General features: G+C 42.5%; 1 protein-coding gene across 1 annotated transcript in view; it reads right to left on the bottom strand.

Moving 5' to 3' along the window:
- DSCAM (DS cell adhesion molecule) overlaps positions 1-15,843 on the bottom strand; it is a 617,895-nt gene that overhangs the window by 534,049 nt on the left and 68,003 nt on the right. The gene's annotated exons all lie outside the window — the stretch shown is intronic.

Below are 15,843 nucleotides of genomic sequence, written 5' to 3' on the forward strand. Positions count from 1 at the left end.
ACAACCCAAGAAATCCACTTCCCACTCGGTGTCTGCTCCTAACACCATGATTAGTGGAGAAAAGGCTGAAGCTGTCAAGGATTTCATCTTACTTAGATTACGAATCAATGCTCATGGAAGCAGAAGTCAAGAGATCAAACAGTGCATTGCATTGGGCAAATCTGCTGTACAAGACTTCTTGAAAGTACTGAAATTTAAAGATATTACTTTGAGGACTGAGGTGCACTTGACCCAAGCGTGGTTTTTTCAATGGTCTCATATGCAAATGAAAGGCAGACACTGAATAAGGAAAACGTCAGAAGAACCGATGCATTTAAATGATGGTGTGAGCACAGAATATTAAAAGTATCATGGACTGACAAATGACAGACACATCTGTCTTGGCAGAAGTACAGCCAGAATTCTCTTTAGAGGCAAGGATGGTGAGCCTCCACCGTACACACTTTGTACATATTTTCAGGAGACACCAGTCCCTGGAGAAGGATGTGAGTCATGGTAAAGCCAAGAGGCAGTAAAAAGGGGGCCCTTGCTGAGATGGATTGACATGGTGGCTGCACCAATGGGCTCCAACATTAAGAACCAGGGTGTGAGGATGGCACAGGATTGAGAAATGCTTTCTTCTGTTGCACATGGGGTTACTATGAGTCAGAACCAGCTCAATGGCTACCACCACCACCACCACCACCACCACCAAGGAATGCATCCTGGAACTTGCTGTAAGAAATGAAACATGTAATGCTCCGGTTTTTTCACTTTGCCTGGAAGAAACTTTCTATTGTAATGAATACAGAACACAGCACTGAGATAAGATGCCTTGAGGAAGCTATGCTATGTCCTCACGGGCTGCTTGGACAAGGTTTGTTACGGTGGACATTTAAAACCTATGCCAGGGCAACCATCACACACAGCTGAACATGCAAAGAGGAACGGGAATAGAAATATAAGCTCACTCTAACTTCTTCCAGGAAGAGATAGCTCCACTAAGTGTTCAAGTATTCTTACAACAGTCTGATGCTCAAAACGGGGCTTTCTCACGCATGACCAAAGCTCATTTGCTCAGATTGCACTTAAACCAAGCGATCCATCTCCGGAGTGTAAAAAACTGAATGTTGTCCCTACTTTGAGCTGTTTCCTTTGGTTTACCAGAAGCCATTGGCTTTCAAAGTTGCTTTCCCCCATCCTATCAAATATCCGACTCTGGATACTCAATACGACCAAAAATATCCAGAAGGCTCATTCTAGAAAACCTCAACCCTAAACTTCAGGTTTCAGGCAAGTTTTATTCGGTTCCAATTCAGTCTAATTATTTTCCCTGAAATGTCGATCCTTAGAGATGGATAAAAACCACATTAATAAATGTTGCGAAGGTGTGAAATAGCAAAAAAACAAAACAAAACATGCTAATGCAATCATTGTCATTGTCCTTGAGAATTATAAGTAATGGTACTAGTTTTCCAAAGTGTCCCAATGCATTATAAAGTATCAAATGTAAAAGGATCTTGTGCAAAGTTACATTGAGAAGGTGAACTCAAATCTAGGTATAAACCCTTCCTAAGAAGAGCCCGGTGGCGTGCTCGTGAAGAGTGTGGCTATGACCCGCAAGACGTGCAGCTTGAAACACCAGCTGCTCCCCAGGAGAAAGACGGGCCTTTCTACTCCCGTGAAGAGTTACACAGTGGAAACCCACAGGGCAGTGCTGCCCTGTCCTATAGGGTCACAGTGAGTCGGCATTGGCTTAATGGCAGCGAGTTTGCTTTTTCAGAGGGTACACCAGGGAGCCGCTGATCGGTGCAAACCGTTAACCTGGCTGTAAACCAAAATGCTGTAGACTCAAGTTCACCCAGGGGCTCTTCAGATGAAAGCCCTGATGCCTTACTTCAAAATCAGCCCTGGGGTACCCCCTGGAAGAAAGATCTACGCATACACACATGGGGCCTCCGAGAGCTGAGGTCACCACAAGCCAGAGCCAACTAACTCAATGACCGACTGCTGTGTCCCTATGAATCAAAGACTTTACCAGGAAGTAAAATGGAAATTGACTCCTTGAACTAATATAAAATGTAGTTGGGGAAAGAAGACCAATGCTTTTTCACAGGCTCGAGATTGCGTGTTTGTTTGCTTTAATGTTTCCAGTTCTTTTGAATCGGGTTCCACAGAAGTCAGTAAAAATCGACCGCCAGCACTGGCCATGGAAAGTATGATTTCACGTGGTCTTACTGTCAGTCAATGTTCTACAGACAACTTTAGAGGTTTTGTATTATGCAATCCTTGTGGCAGCTTGAGAATGTCAAGGGTCATTTTTCTTGTTTTGTGCTTTGGACGACTGAGGCCCATCTCGCATCCCATGTGGCATCCTGGCTGATGGACTCCGCAGTCTACAAGGTACACAGGGATCACTCTTACTGTTTGTTGCCTTTAGCCATGGAACAGGCTTCATAGAGCACGTAGAAGCACTGGTCTAAAGAAGAAATAATTGGAGGTGGCAGGTGTGGTTGGAAGAAGGCAGGGTGGGGTGGGGGTTGGGGGAGACTGTCCCAGGTTAGAGTTTAAACACACCCACTACAACTGATGAGAGATGGGATTGCCAAGAGATAGGTGTCTAAGACTCTGGTTTAGCCTACTTGTCTCAGAATCACCTGGGACGTGTTGAAACATAAAAGTCACTTTGATTCTGGATGTGAGGAGTGAAGCCCAGGGGTCTTCGGTTTAACACGCTCCTCTGTGAGCATGATGTGCGATGAGACTGGGAGCCACAAGGGCAAAAGAGGCCTCATGAGGCCAGCAAGGGGGAATGTACGTTTTCTGCTAAGAGAATGGAGCCTAGCCCGGGGTCTCAGAGATAGCAGAAATCAGATCTGTCTTGTGTTTCTAGCACGTAGCACAGCGTTTTCAGTAAACGAAAATGGATTTTCAGGTGAGATGGATGAGCAGGTGGATGAGATTATGAGTGATTTCATAACTACCCAGAGACACTGATTTCACAGTGTGGTAGGGTTGGAAAAGCCAGCACACAGTAGGTGCTTCGCAAATGCTTATGGGACAGATGAATGATTGGGTTCTTTCAAGTAAGCGTATAAACCCAGGCTCAGGCTTTATAGAATTCCACGCTACATCACATTGCTTCTGATCATGTTGCAAACGATCTATCTGCAATTGGGATCCTGACTGGATTCTGCACAAATGTGAAATGCTTGACAGAAGATTGAAGCTCACAATTTAAAACTATATAGTCTTTTGTTTTCCTTTAAAATATATATTTCCTTGAAAATACAGCTGCTGTATATTTCATATTTCTTTCTGATGCACTGGGAAGTAGGGTACCCATATACTTTTAGTACATTTTACAAATTGGCATGTATGAAAAGAAAACAACACCAGCTGCATTGCGTTTTAGCTTCAGACTCAAGGAGCTGTCAAAAAGGCAGCTTTCCAGGGAACAGTGGAACGGACTCTCACTTGTATCGCTTTTCTTGCATGCTGTCCCCTTTATATGTGCCCTCTGTCCTTCCTGGGGTGGTTGTTTGATGTCCTGAAAGCTACAGAAACTCAGGGAAGATGCTTGAGCACAGGGATATCAAACAGCGCTGTTTCCCATGGTTCTAATGCTTCAACAGGCGACACGGGTAGTCAGTGCCACAAAGGCCCAGTAGCCAAATGAGAAGTTCCAGATAAACAGAGGTGTCGACCAGGAACCCAGAGCAAGGGATTTTATCAGAGCTGGCCACGCAGGCAGCTAAAATTAAGCTGTAATAGTAACAACGCCTGTGACCAGGGAGTAATTGTTCCACTCATGGGGACGCCCGATGTTACAGAGTAGTCCTGCTCCGCAGGCTTTCCTGGCTGTCCTCTTTACGAAAGCAGACGGCCAGGACTTTCTTCTGTGATGCAACTGAACTGGTTCGAACTACCAACCTTTAGACTCGTAGTAGAGCACTTTATTGTTTGCACCACCCAAGAATCTCTGGCTGCTAGCTGAATTATAACCCAGGTGTGAAAAGAGGCCTTTGGTGACATGAGTACAGGCCTGTTAACTGAAAGGATAGCTGTTTGAACCCACCAGCTACTCTCAAGGAGAAGAAACCTGGCGATTGGTTTGCCTGAAGTTTACAGCCAAGGAAATGCTACAGGGCACTTCACCTCAGTCGTGGGAAGGTCATCATGAGGTGGAACAGATGCAACAGAACACACCAAGAATGAAGTGGTGGAAACAGATATTAATCCACAGTTTTCAAATGGCCCAATACTTCACTGTTTATAGGCATCCACTATATTGTGAAAGCTTAGATTCTCCAAGCGATTGCACTACCATCACATGAGGAAAAGTCAGTAAGAAAAGTCCCCCAACATCGTGGCAATACAAACTGTCTCGTGAGTTCTTTTGAAATCTGCACTCCCGTCTCTTTCTGGGTTGAATGCGAGTATCCTTGGCAAAGCACTGCCACAGTTGGTGCTTTTGGGTCGACAGCCTAAAAATCATGTGGTCATCGTATAATTATTATAGTCAATGTGCCTCCATGCCCACCTCAATTTAACAAAAGAGAAAATGGTACTTTTAAACTCTTTTGATTTCTTACTTCCTAGTTGATGGCAAGTTACCTCTGCCTTGTGGCGACCCCGTGGGTGGGTGTCAGGGTGGAAGCATGCTCCATGGGGGTGCCATGGCTGGGGTTTGGAGAAGGAGCTTGCCAAGGCGCCTTGGTACGAATTCAAGCCTCAAACTCTTTGGCTAGCTGCCAAGCCTGGTGACCATTTTGAAACATGCAGGATATCCCTTTTTTAACATAAAACTCTTCTCTTTGGAAGCCCAAACTCATTGATGAAGGAGAAAAGGAAGAGTACAAGCTAGGAAAGGGGGGGGGGGTGTTTTGCATCTGGAATCCAAAGCATGATTTAATGGCATCTCTTCCAGCACTGACAAGGCACGGTGGCACCGTGGTTCAGCACTTGGCTGCTAAGCCAAAGGCTGGCAATGCTTTCTCTCCAAACTTCCCCTTTATTCTGAGTTGTAAATCCAGCCTTTTTTTGTCCAGAGTCTGCAGCACCTCAATGTCACCCTGCCGTTCACGTTTTGCTCAGGCGATGGACTCATCTGTCCACTGGGCTGCGCCTACCGATGATTGTGCGAATAAGCTTTCTGGTCCTGCCCAAAGCACTCACAAAGCAGCATTGCTGTCGAGGTAACCCCGACTCCTGCTCCCCTTGTGCTCTGTAGGGTTTCTGTGGCCATGATCTTTCAGAAGCAGCCAGGTCTTTCTTCCTAGATGCTTCTGGACGGACCCAACCTGCAAACTTTCCGTTAGTAGACAAGAACTCAATTCTTAATGTACGAGCTCCCCAGGGCTCATCCATCTTAAAAACGACTCCTTCCTGGTGTCTATATTGTAGAACATCAACTAAATACTATTTTAAATAACGTAGGTGAGGGGTCTTCAGACTTTTTAAACAGGGGGCCAGTTCACTGCCCCTCAGACCTGTTAGAGGACCGGACTATGGTTTAAAAAATAACTGTGAACAAATTCCTATGTACACTGCACGTATCTTATTTTGAAGTAAAAAAATAAATGGGGCAAAAACACCCGGAGGGGCAGATAAATGTCCTCGGCAGGCAGCATGTGACTTGTGGGCCTTAGTTTGAGGACCCCTGAGTTGTAGTTGATAACTAAGAATGACCAATGAAGTTGCTCTGAAATTATAACAGCAACAATCATTAACCCAATTCCATGTGGGTATGAGCACTGTTTCTCTGATAGCTCTGTTTATAGTCTTATTTCTCCAAAGTGTTTTTTTTTAATTTCATAATATGTTTTAGGAACATAATATAGAGAAATATTATGTTACAAAAAAACCTGTTAATAGCTTACTAAATGATCTAAACTTAAGATTTCAAAAACACCTGATTAAACACTTGTCCTATGTTAATGATATAAAGTAAAATTTGATACATTCTGGGTAATTTTATGCAAGTTTTCACTATTATTTAAAAAAGAAAAATTGGCTGACTTCCCAGAAATCCCATTATATAAACCTCAATCCTAGGTTAATTCCCTAGTCTAAAGCAGCAAAATTGCCTGTGATAGAGAAAATATTTTACAATGCTACCATAAATAAAAGATCAGATGGTTGGTACAGTTCGAAGGTAAGCCGTGTACTACCGGAGAGATTATCCAAAATACTCCTTGTCTGAGTTTCTTCTTCAAAACTCATCAGACGCGAATCCACGACTGGTCTGTTCACTCGTTTTCGAGGGGCAGACCTAGGACTTGTCATCGTGAATGGACATGTTTCTGGTTTCCACGGCAGCCCATGTCTGCATGAAAATAATACATCATCCAGCTGTTTCTAAATAGCCCGATGTCCCGAAAGATCCACACTCATATCTTGTACATTGGGCGGATCCAGTCATGATGAGGGGCATGCGTGGGATGAGGGAAAGATACGGATGTCGGAGAACTCCAGTGGGTGAAGGTGGCACGTGCGTGAGAACATACGCAGGGTGACAGAGAAACATAAATTGAGAAACCAAGCTGGCAAACCGGTGCGATAGTTCATCTTCTTACAACAACGAATGAGGGAATTCAATAAGGATAAAATGAGAGATTCAGGAAATGTCGCATCGTACATATGCCCAGGGGTGACATTGAAATATTCCATAACCCGTTTAATTCTATCAGTTCATAATTAAATAAAAATGACACATTTTTGTCACCAATTGAAAAATGTATACACGCATGTAAAGACACAGCCATGATAAAATTCCTCAAGTGACTGAAGCCATAAAATTAAAGAGGCAATTTCCCACCAAACTATCAAATACATCCATCTTAGAAACTACTGGGGTGATCATCCATTGGTGTGATGGTTCTGAACTATATGCCCCCCCCCCCCCATGCAGTTTTGAATTGCCATAGTACTGCTAAGGACCCTTGTCTTGGTGGAAGCGTGCATGTTGCCATGACGTGAACTGATGTCAGCACAGCTTCTAGACTAAGGCTAGGAGAAAGGCTTGGTGATCTGATTTTGAAAATCAGTCATTGCAAACTTTGTAGATCACAGTGGTCTGATGTGGAATCAGTCATGGGGCTGTCAATGAGGACGGGAAGCGCTGAATTCTGTTGCCAAGGGTCAGGGTCCAAGTCAGTAGCAGCTAACAACAACGGTGATCACGTCACAATCTTTGAGGAATTCTTCATTCAGTCGAGACTCCTCACATCCCGGGACCTTGTTCAGAAGGAGGGCTTGGCTCTGCTGCCTGGGTTTTATGGGTGCACTCTTCAGACGGCCTTCGATGGCAGAACTGACCCTTGGCTTCAATCACAGTTTGTCACCATTGCCTTCAGCCTTGCGCCTATTCTGCTGTCCCTGCCACCCATGGCCAGTTCCACAGCAGCAGGGAGCATTCACATCCGCCAGTCCCTAACCTCAGGCCAGCCCATATCCAGGACAGCCCCCCTTCAAGACCCTTACCACTCCTTGAATTCCACAGGACAATGCCCTTACTGTGTAGCCTCTACATAATCTGCTTACCAAATAGTACGGACATTTTTAAAAATTAACAAGAGACAGTTCCCCATGGTTGCATAGCAGAGCAGAATATCTGCTTTAAATGTATCATCTACATCTTCCCTGGCAACGAAACCCAACAAAAGTGCATGGACATGAGGGCAACCATGTAAAAACCATAGTAAATAGTGATAGAAAGATAGGTGACTTATTAGTTTCACATCACGGAAGGTCTAGGAGGGAGTGTGAGTGTGTCAGCAAGGTGCAGTCACGGGAAATGAGGGTGGGCAGAAAAAGGGATGTTGAGCCCAGGTGTGCATACTCTAGGGCAGGGCTTAGTTGGCTCCAGTTCCACTTTGCACTTCGCTTTGCCAGTTCGAAGGAGCTCTGGTGGTGCTGTGGCCGAGAGCTTCCTTGCTAACCAAAAGATCGGTGGTTTGAACCCACCAGCCACTCTGAGAGAATGGCGCGGTAGTCTGCTCCCATAAAGATGGCAAACCCCACTTAGTCTGCTCCCATAAAGATGGCAAACCCCACTGCCCTTGAGTGGGTTCTGCCTCACAGTGACCGGACACTGTCTTTGCAGACGCCCATTGCTGTTCTGGAGGAGCAGCGGGGGCTGCAGAATCCTCTCCCCGCTGCTCCAGCAGTACTCCTCCCAAATGACGACGCCCTGAGGATTCTGGGAGGAGGGCCACATGACTCTGAGGGTGACTACTAGTCAGGGCTGACCCGTCATCATGAGATTCACCTGTTCTACCTGTTGGCATTGCTTTCTGGGAGAAGACTGGGAACGTGGGGGCTGGTGTTCCCTCTGCTAGGGACATAGAGGGAAGCTAGCTGTCTGGGTGAGAGAGGGCGCATCCCACTTCCATTGTGCTCATGCTCCCACAGGAGGATCGAGCAGCACTGAGGAGAGACCAGGGAAATCACCAGTGGACCCCAAAGTTTCCTGGGGGGGTGGAGAGACCAGGAGGAAGGAAGCAAGCATATCCCACCCTTTTGAGGGGTGCCACAAAATCATGGATATGGACTTCATTTTTCTCAGTTTAAAATGAACTGTTTCCAAGGGTCAAATATCAAATGCAAAAACCTTTCTATGTACTGAAGGAAGGCTTTCTTTTCATCCACACATCTCTGAGTACTTAATACCTACACTTACCATGCTGGCTGTATGCTCCAGGCAACATTTCTACTTATCGTTCATGTACGTGAATTTATTTATTTTTAATGAGGTGGCTTATAAAGAAATATAATGACTCCTAAACTAGCTGTATACCCATATTTTAATAATTTATCATGTGTATTGCTCTTGTTCCTCACTTTGAAATACCACTAAGCTTAAAGGATTAGAACAGGAGACAAAGTACGGTATTTTTTTACCTGGACAGAGGCGGAGGTGTTTGGGTGGTTGTTAGTTACACCATCAGGCCCCAGCCCTACGTGTGCCAGAAGGTCAATGACTGGAAAGCAGTCAAGGGCAGAGGAAGAAGGGGGTGAGTGGAACAAGTAGGCAGGGCAGGTGCTTGATTCAGGAAGCTTCCTGGTTCTCGGGGTCTCCTCTTTAAAGTGTTGAAGAGCAAAGAGGTTACTTTGAGGACTACTGCCTCACATGCATGTGAAAGCTGGATACTGAATAAGGAAGAACAACAATGAATCAATGTATCTGAATTACGGTGCTGGTGAAGCCGAAATTACCATGGACCAAGAAATCTGTCTTAGGAGAAGAACAGCCAGATGCTCTTTTGAAGCAACGATAATGAGACTTTGTCTCACATATTTTGGACAAGTGGTCAGGAGGGACCAGTCCTTGGAAAAGGACAGCATGCTTGGTAAAGGGGAGTGGGGGGGGAAAGAGGACGGCCCTCAACAAGTTGGGTCAACAGTGGCTTCAAAGATGAGCTCAAACATAAGGACGATTGGGGAGGAAGTGCGGGACTGAGCAGTGTGGTTCTGTTGTGCACAGTGTCTCTCTGAGTCAGACTGAACTCTAGGGCACTAACAACAACACCCAGGGTCTCCCACAGGGAGGTGTATGCTTACCTACTAACCTCAGCGCTGGCTATTTGACCCTACCTAGTGTTCCATGGATGAGAGTCCTGGGAACTCCTTTCCACGAAAATTAGAGCTAAGAAAACAGAGTAGTTCTACTCTGTGGAACATGAGGTCTCCTTGAGTCAGACTGTTATTGGGAATAAGTGGCTCACCCGTAAGGACTCCTAAGCTACTACCTGCCTGTCCTATAAGGAACCTATGACCTGGTGAAAATCCCAGGTTTTGAAAGCAGATGACCATATGACATGGAGCATCTTATCATGTGTTTGGTGGCCATTTGAGCGTCCTTTCTGGTGAAATTAGTTGGGTTTCTATATATCAGCAATAGCCCATCTGAAAAGGAAGTTAGGAAGAGATTCCATTTACAGTAGTAACCAAGAAGGCAAAATAAATAAAAACCGAACCCACTGCCATTGATTGATTCCTACGCACAGCCACCCAACACAGTGTTTTCAAAACTGTAAGTCTTCACTGGAAGAGATAGCCTCATTCCTCTCCCAAGGAACAGGTAGTGGGTTAGAACTACTGACAGTGTGGTCTGCAGTCCAATGTGACAGCACCACCAGGGTTGGGGATGTGGGCTTATACAATGAAAACTATAAAACAGTGCTAAAGAGATAAAAGAAGACTTAAATAAATGCAAAACTATCCCATGTTCATGGATTGGATGACTTAATATGGTTAAGATATTGATACTATCCAAAGTGATTTATAGATTGAGGTTCTCTTTGAAATTCCAATAGCCCTCTTAAAATAAATAGAAAAAAATAGTCCTCCACTTTTATGGAATGTCAAGAGACCACGAATAGAACAATGTTTGTGATAGATGCACATTTCCTGATTTTAAAACCTATTATACCATTACATTAATTAAACCAGACATATTATTATGAGCACAGACACACCAAAGGAATAAAACTGAGTCCAGAAGTAAGTCCCCATATCTATGGTTAACTGAGTTTTGACATGGGCGCTAAGTCATCTCAGTGGAAAACAGAGTCTCTTCAACAAATGGTGCTGGAGACATGGATTTTCACAGACAGAAAAATTAAGCAAAATCTGAACCTTACACTATACACAACAATAAATTCAAAATGGATAAAGGACCTAAGTATACAAATGAAAATAAAATACTTAGAGGAATAAGCAGAGGCAACCCAGTCAGGTCTAGCCATCAACAGTGGATTAGCTTATATAATAACAGAAGCAAAAGCAGGAAAAAACAAAGTAAATAAATAGGACCACATAAAAATGAAGAACTTTTGATCCTCTTCCTTACCAATAATAGTAAAAAGTCAAGCTAATGACTAGAAGAATTTATTTTAAAACATATATTCCCAAAAGAATGGAATATCCAAAATAAATTTAAAAGGTGAGAACAAAAAGATAAATAGCTCAATCATACAATGTGCAAAGATTTGAATGTATAGTTCACCAGAAAAGACATTCAAACGGCCACCAAACACATGACAAGATGCTCCATATCATATGGTCAATCAGATATGCAAATGACATATCAAAATGACAATAAGTTATCATTTGTTTCTAACTAGGCCATCTAATTAGGATTCCAGTGGCATCGTGGTTACAAGTTATGCTGCTCATTGCAAAGTCAGCAGTTCAAAAGCACCAGCCGCTCCATGGGAGAAAGAGGTGGCTTTTCAACACCTGTAAAGAGTTAGTCTCAAAACTTCACAGGAGCAATTACCTTGTCCTATCGGGTCGCTATGAGTTGGGATCAACACAATGGCAGTGAGTTTGGGTTTGGGGTTAGAGGAGAGCCATAATTACTCAAAATAAAATGACAAAATTGCAAAGTTATAGAAAAATTGGAACTCTTGCCCATTACTGGTGGAAATGTAAAATAGCACAGTTGTTATTGAAAACGGTGTGGTAGTCCCTCAAAATCTAAAATCTACCATAGCAGTTCTACTCCGAAGCATTTACCCAAAAGACTTGAAAGAAGAGCTCAGAGACTTGTCATCCAATTTCCATTGCAGTACTAGTCACAGTAGCCCAAAGGGAGAAACAATCTAAATGACCATTATAAATGAATGGCTAAACAAATGCAGAAAACACATACAATGCAGCATGAGCCAGCCAATAGAGGAAGTGCAGTCTTGCTACATAGTACATATGGATGGAACTGGGAGACAGATGTTGAGCTAAATAACTCATAAAAGAAAGGACAAATATGTATTATTTCACTTATTGGAAAGAGTAAGTGTATAGAGACTGTTTGTTAGTGGTTACCAGGGGCAGGAGAAAAGGGGTCAACAGTGATGGAAAAATCACACTGATTAAGGACAGGACTTAGCCAATTATTGGAATTGGTATCAACAAGGTGAACACCTGTAAAATGCTGAATTATCAAAAGTTGTGACAGATATATTTTTAATAATGAGAAAATGTAGCTACTGAGACTGCTTACACACAACTAACCTCCCCTCATAGAACTTAGTTCCTTAGATTGGCTGCCATGGGACATATTTGGGTTAATGACCTTATTTAGTGCTTCTCTTCAACCTCTTATTCAAAGGGGGTAAGGATGGAGGAGAGGGTGGTTAGCAGTGATGGGAATATTGTGTTGAGTAAGGGTAAGGTTACACAGCTGATTATGAATAATAGCTATCAATATGTTGTATACCAATAAAAAATTGAATTGGAAAAAGTTCTGTAAACAGGAATTTATCATGACAACATCGAAAAAGTAGCTGCTGAGGCTGCTTATTGGTTTAGGAGGTGTGCTTTCTTGGTTTGGAGGCTTAGGGTTTATGGATTTATTGGCTAGCCCAAGTCAGTGAATTCATGCCCCTGTATGTATTGTCCATCAATATTTCAGCCTCTCTGGTTTCAAGAGAAGCTACTATTGAAGTAGAACAGTGTCTTCCTAGGTAAGTGAATATGAAGAAATGAGCCTCATCTCACCAATCCTACCACCAGTCCACTTGAGACATGTGTCTCATATAATTACATCAACATTCTTATTACCCCCAGAAATGCTTCTCTCTGCTTTCAGCGTCTTCCCTTGATGAAAGTACACAATGTGGTCAGGTGCTACTGGGTTGGTTCCAACTCATTGCAACCCTGTGCACAACCGAAGAAAACACCTGCTGGCCCTGCACCAGTTTCACAATTGTGCTTAGGTCTGAGCTCATGGTTATAGCCACTGTGTCCACACAGCTCGCCCTTCTCAAGGGATGGGTCTCTCCTGACAGGATGTCCAAAGTACATGAGACCAAGTCTGGCCATCCTTGCCTGCAAGGAGCATTCCGGCTGTCCTCCTTCCAAGACAGATTTGTTTGTTCTGTTGGCAGTGTGTGGTAGCAACAAAAATTTCAAAGTGGAAAATAATTCATCATGAAATAATGAATTGCCTTAACAAGTTTAGTGCTGCTGTTCTACCTCCTCATTTGATACTTAGTGTCTGAGTCCTTAGAGCATGCAGGAATCATGAATAACTGGTCCTTATTCACTTTGAATAACAGAGGGAAAAGGAGAGCCAGGATTCAGCGGAGAATATGGTTGATAAGGCTAAAGGCTCCCATAACCAACATCCAGGAGAACTGGGCAAGACCTTATTACAGAACATTTGATCAGAAATTCCTTAGAAAAAACCTAAAGTAAAAAGGAAGAAGGCAGAGCATAATAGCAAACTCACATGGATTCCATGAAGGTAAGATGAGCTTGTGAAACTATTGCCCTGAGATAATCTTTAAACCTTAAATTAGAAGGTGCCTGAATATCAGAAAGAATAGTGCCTGGTCTCTCAAAGGCTTGTTCTCAAACAAGCAGCCATCTAAGCAAGGTGTCAACTAAGCCCACCTGGAAGGGGCACGCCAACATGCAATATCCAAGATTATAAATTTACAACCCAACTCTGAAGAGAGAAAGAGTATCTTACTTAAACTGTGAGAGTCTGCTGAGCCAGCCGCTAGGGGTGACAGCGGCATCTGGAAATACACCTGCAGGATCTGCACAGGGAGGGAGGCGTCTCCGGGGATGTTCCTCTAACCACAGTTGAGGGATGAGAAGGGCACGGTCATCAGACTAAGCGTGCTGGAGAGACAACTGAAGTGTATGACAGTGATAAATCTGACCTAAGTGGATCAAACCTTGTCACCTTATCTCCTTTTTGATATACTTTGTGCTTGATCTGGGTTTTTTTTAATTTTTTTTCATATAAGGGTTTGTATTTGTTGTATTTTGTAATTATTGGTAGCCTTCTTGACGCTCTGTTACGTAACTGTTTCAATATATGAACCCCAGAAAAGGTGACTCTACAGAGACAAAAAGGAGAATAACAGTTCCTGCGGGCGTTAGTAGGGGAGGTGAGGAGGAAAGCGGGAACTGACATCAAGGAGTTCAAGAAGGAGGGGGTGGATTTTAGAAACTGATTGTGGCAGCGACTGTACAACAATGCTAGATATGACAGAACTATGGAATGGTATGATGTCTGAAGTAGCTCCTGATTTGGGGGGAAAAGGCCTTCAATGAAATATACCCCTCGAATTTTCTGAAAACCAAACAGTAGTTTAGCTTAACTATCAAGTCTACCTTAAGCATCATGTTATTTGAAGAAATATATATTTGAGACTAAAATGAAAACAGCAAGTGGAAAGATGATAGGAACCTTAAAACTGGTGAATTCATTTTCACTGGAAGCGGAACAACTCACAAAAAGGAGAGTCAGAATGGCTGCGCAACTCAAAGACCGTAATCAATTTCTGGAAGTTTACATGTAAACATTATTCAGTTTGCATATGTTTTTCTGTGTGAATTTAAACCCAAATATGAAATACGCTGACTACTTTTGAGGGATTTGATACTGAAAATCTTATGGGGAGTGGGAAAACACTGTCAGAGATAGTACCAGAAGATGCGGCCCACTAGTTGGAAAATACTCAAATTCGTACTGGAGGAGAGTTGACTAAAATGACATGCATGGAATAAGGCTTTGGGGGACCTTCATTTCCTGATGGTGTGTGCCTCAGTATAGCAGAAACAGCTACAAATATTCATTAATAATCAGAACATGGAACATATGAAGTATAAATCTAGGAAAATAGGAAGACAATAAAAATGAAATGGAACACATAAAGATGAATATCCTAGGCATTAGTGAACAGAAATGGACTGATATTGGCCATTTAGAATAAGAAAACCATGCTTTACTATGCTACAAAATCAAGAGCAATGGTGTCACATTCATTATCAAGAAGGACATTTCAAGATTTAGCTTGAAGTACAATGATGTCTGTAGTAAGATTAATATCTATACATATATAAGAAAATCCACTTAATACAATTGTTATTCAAATAGATGCACCAATCACTAAAGCTGAATACAAAGAAACTGAAGAACTCTACAAAGTCTTCAGTCTGAAATTGATTAAACATGCAATCAAGATTCATTGATCATATTGGTGACTGGAATATAAAAGTTCAAAAGAGGAGGAAATAGTACTTAGAAAATATGACCTTGGTACTGGTAATGAAGCTGGAGATCACAAATAGAACTTTGCATCATAAATAATTTTTTCAACAACATAAATGCTAACTGTACATATGGCACCATCAAATGGAATACACAGGAATCAAATTGACTATATTTGTGGGAAGAGGCAATGATGGAAAAGCTCTATATTAGCAATTAAAAGGAGGGTGACTGTGGAAAGTTGATCAATTGTTCATATGTAAGTCCAGATTGATGTTGAAGAAAACCAGAACAAGTCCACGAAAGTCTAAATAGCACCTAGAGTTTATGTACCTGAATTTTGGGATCATATCAAGAACAGATTTGACATACTGAACACTAATGATAAAACGCCCTGGGATGGTATTACTATATGCAAAAAGTAAAGGATATTTAAAAAGACAAAGAAGAGATTCAAGTAGATGTCCAAAGAGACTCTAAAACTTGCTCCTAAATGTACAGTAATGAAATAAAAGGTAAAAAATTAAGTAGAAATTTTCAAAGTGCAGCTCAAGAAGAGAAAATAAAATATCATAATGAAACATGCAAAGACCTGGAGTGAGAAAGCCAAAAAGCAAGCACACTCAGCGTATCTCAAGCTGAAAGAACGGAAGAACAATTCAAGGCTTGAGTTGTAATATTGGAAAGTTTTATAGAAAATACTGAATGGGGCAGAAAGCATCAAAAAAGGTGGAAGAAAAACACAGAGTCAGTGCATCAAAAATAAGCGTCTATGCCAGCCACTTGAAGAGGTGGCATATGATAAAGAACCAATGATACTAAAAGAAGTCTAAATCCCACTGAAGATACAG

This window comes from Echinops telfairi, unplaced genomic scaffold (assembly GCF_000313985.2).
Source record: "Echinops telfairi isolate 266 unplaced genomic scaffold, ASM31398v2 ScPeMD7_7469;HRSCAF=8507_0, whole genome shotgun sequence".
In the NCBI taxonomy this organism is placed as follows: Eukaryota; Metazoa; Chordata; class Mammalia; order Afrosoricida; family Tenrecidae; genus Echinops; species Echinops telfairi.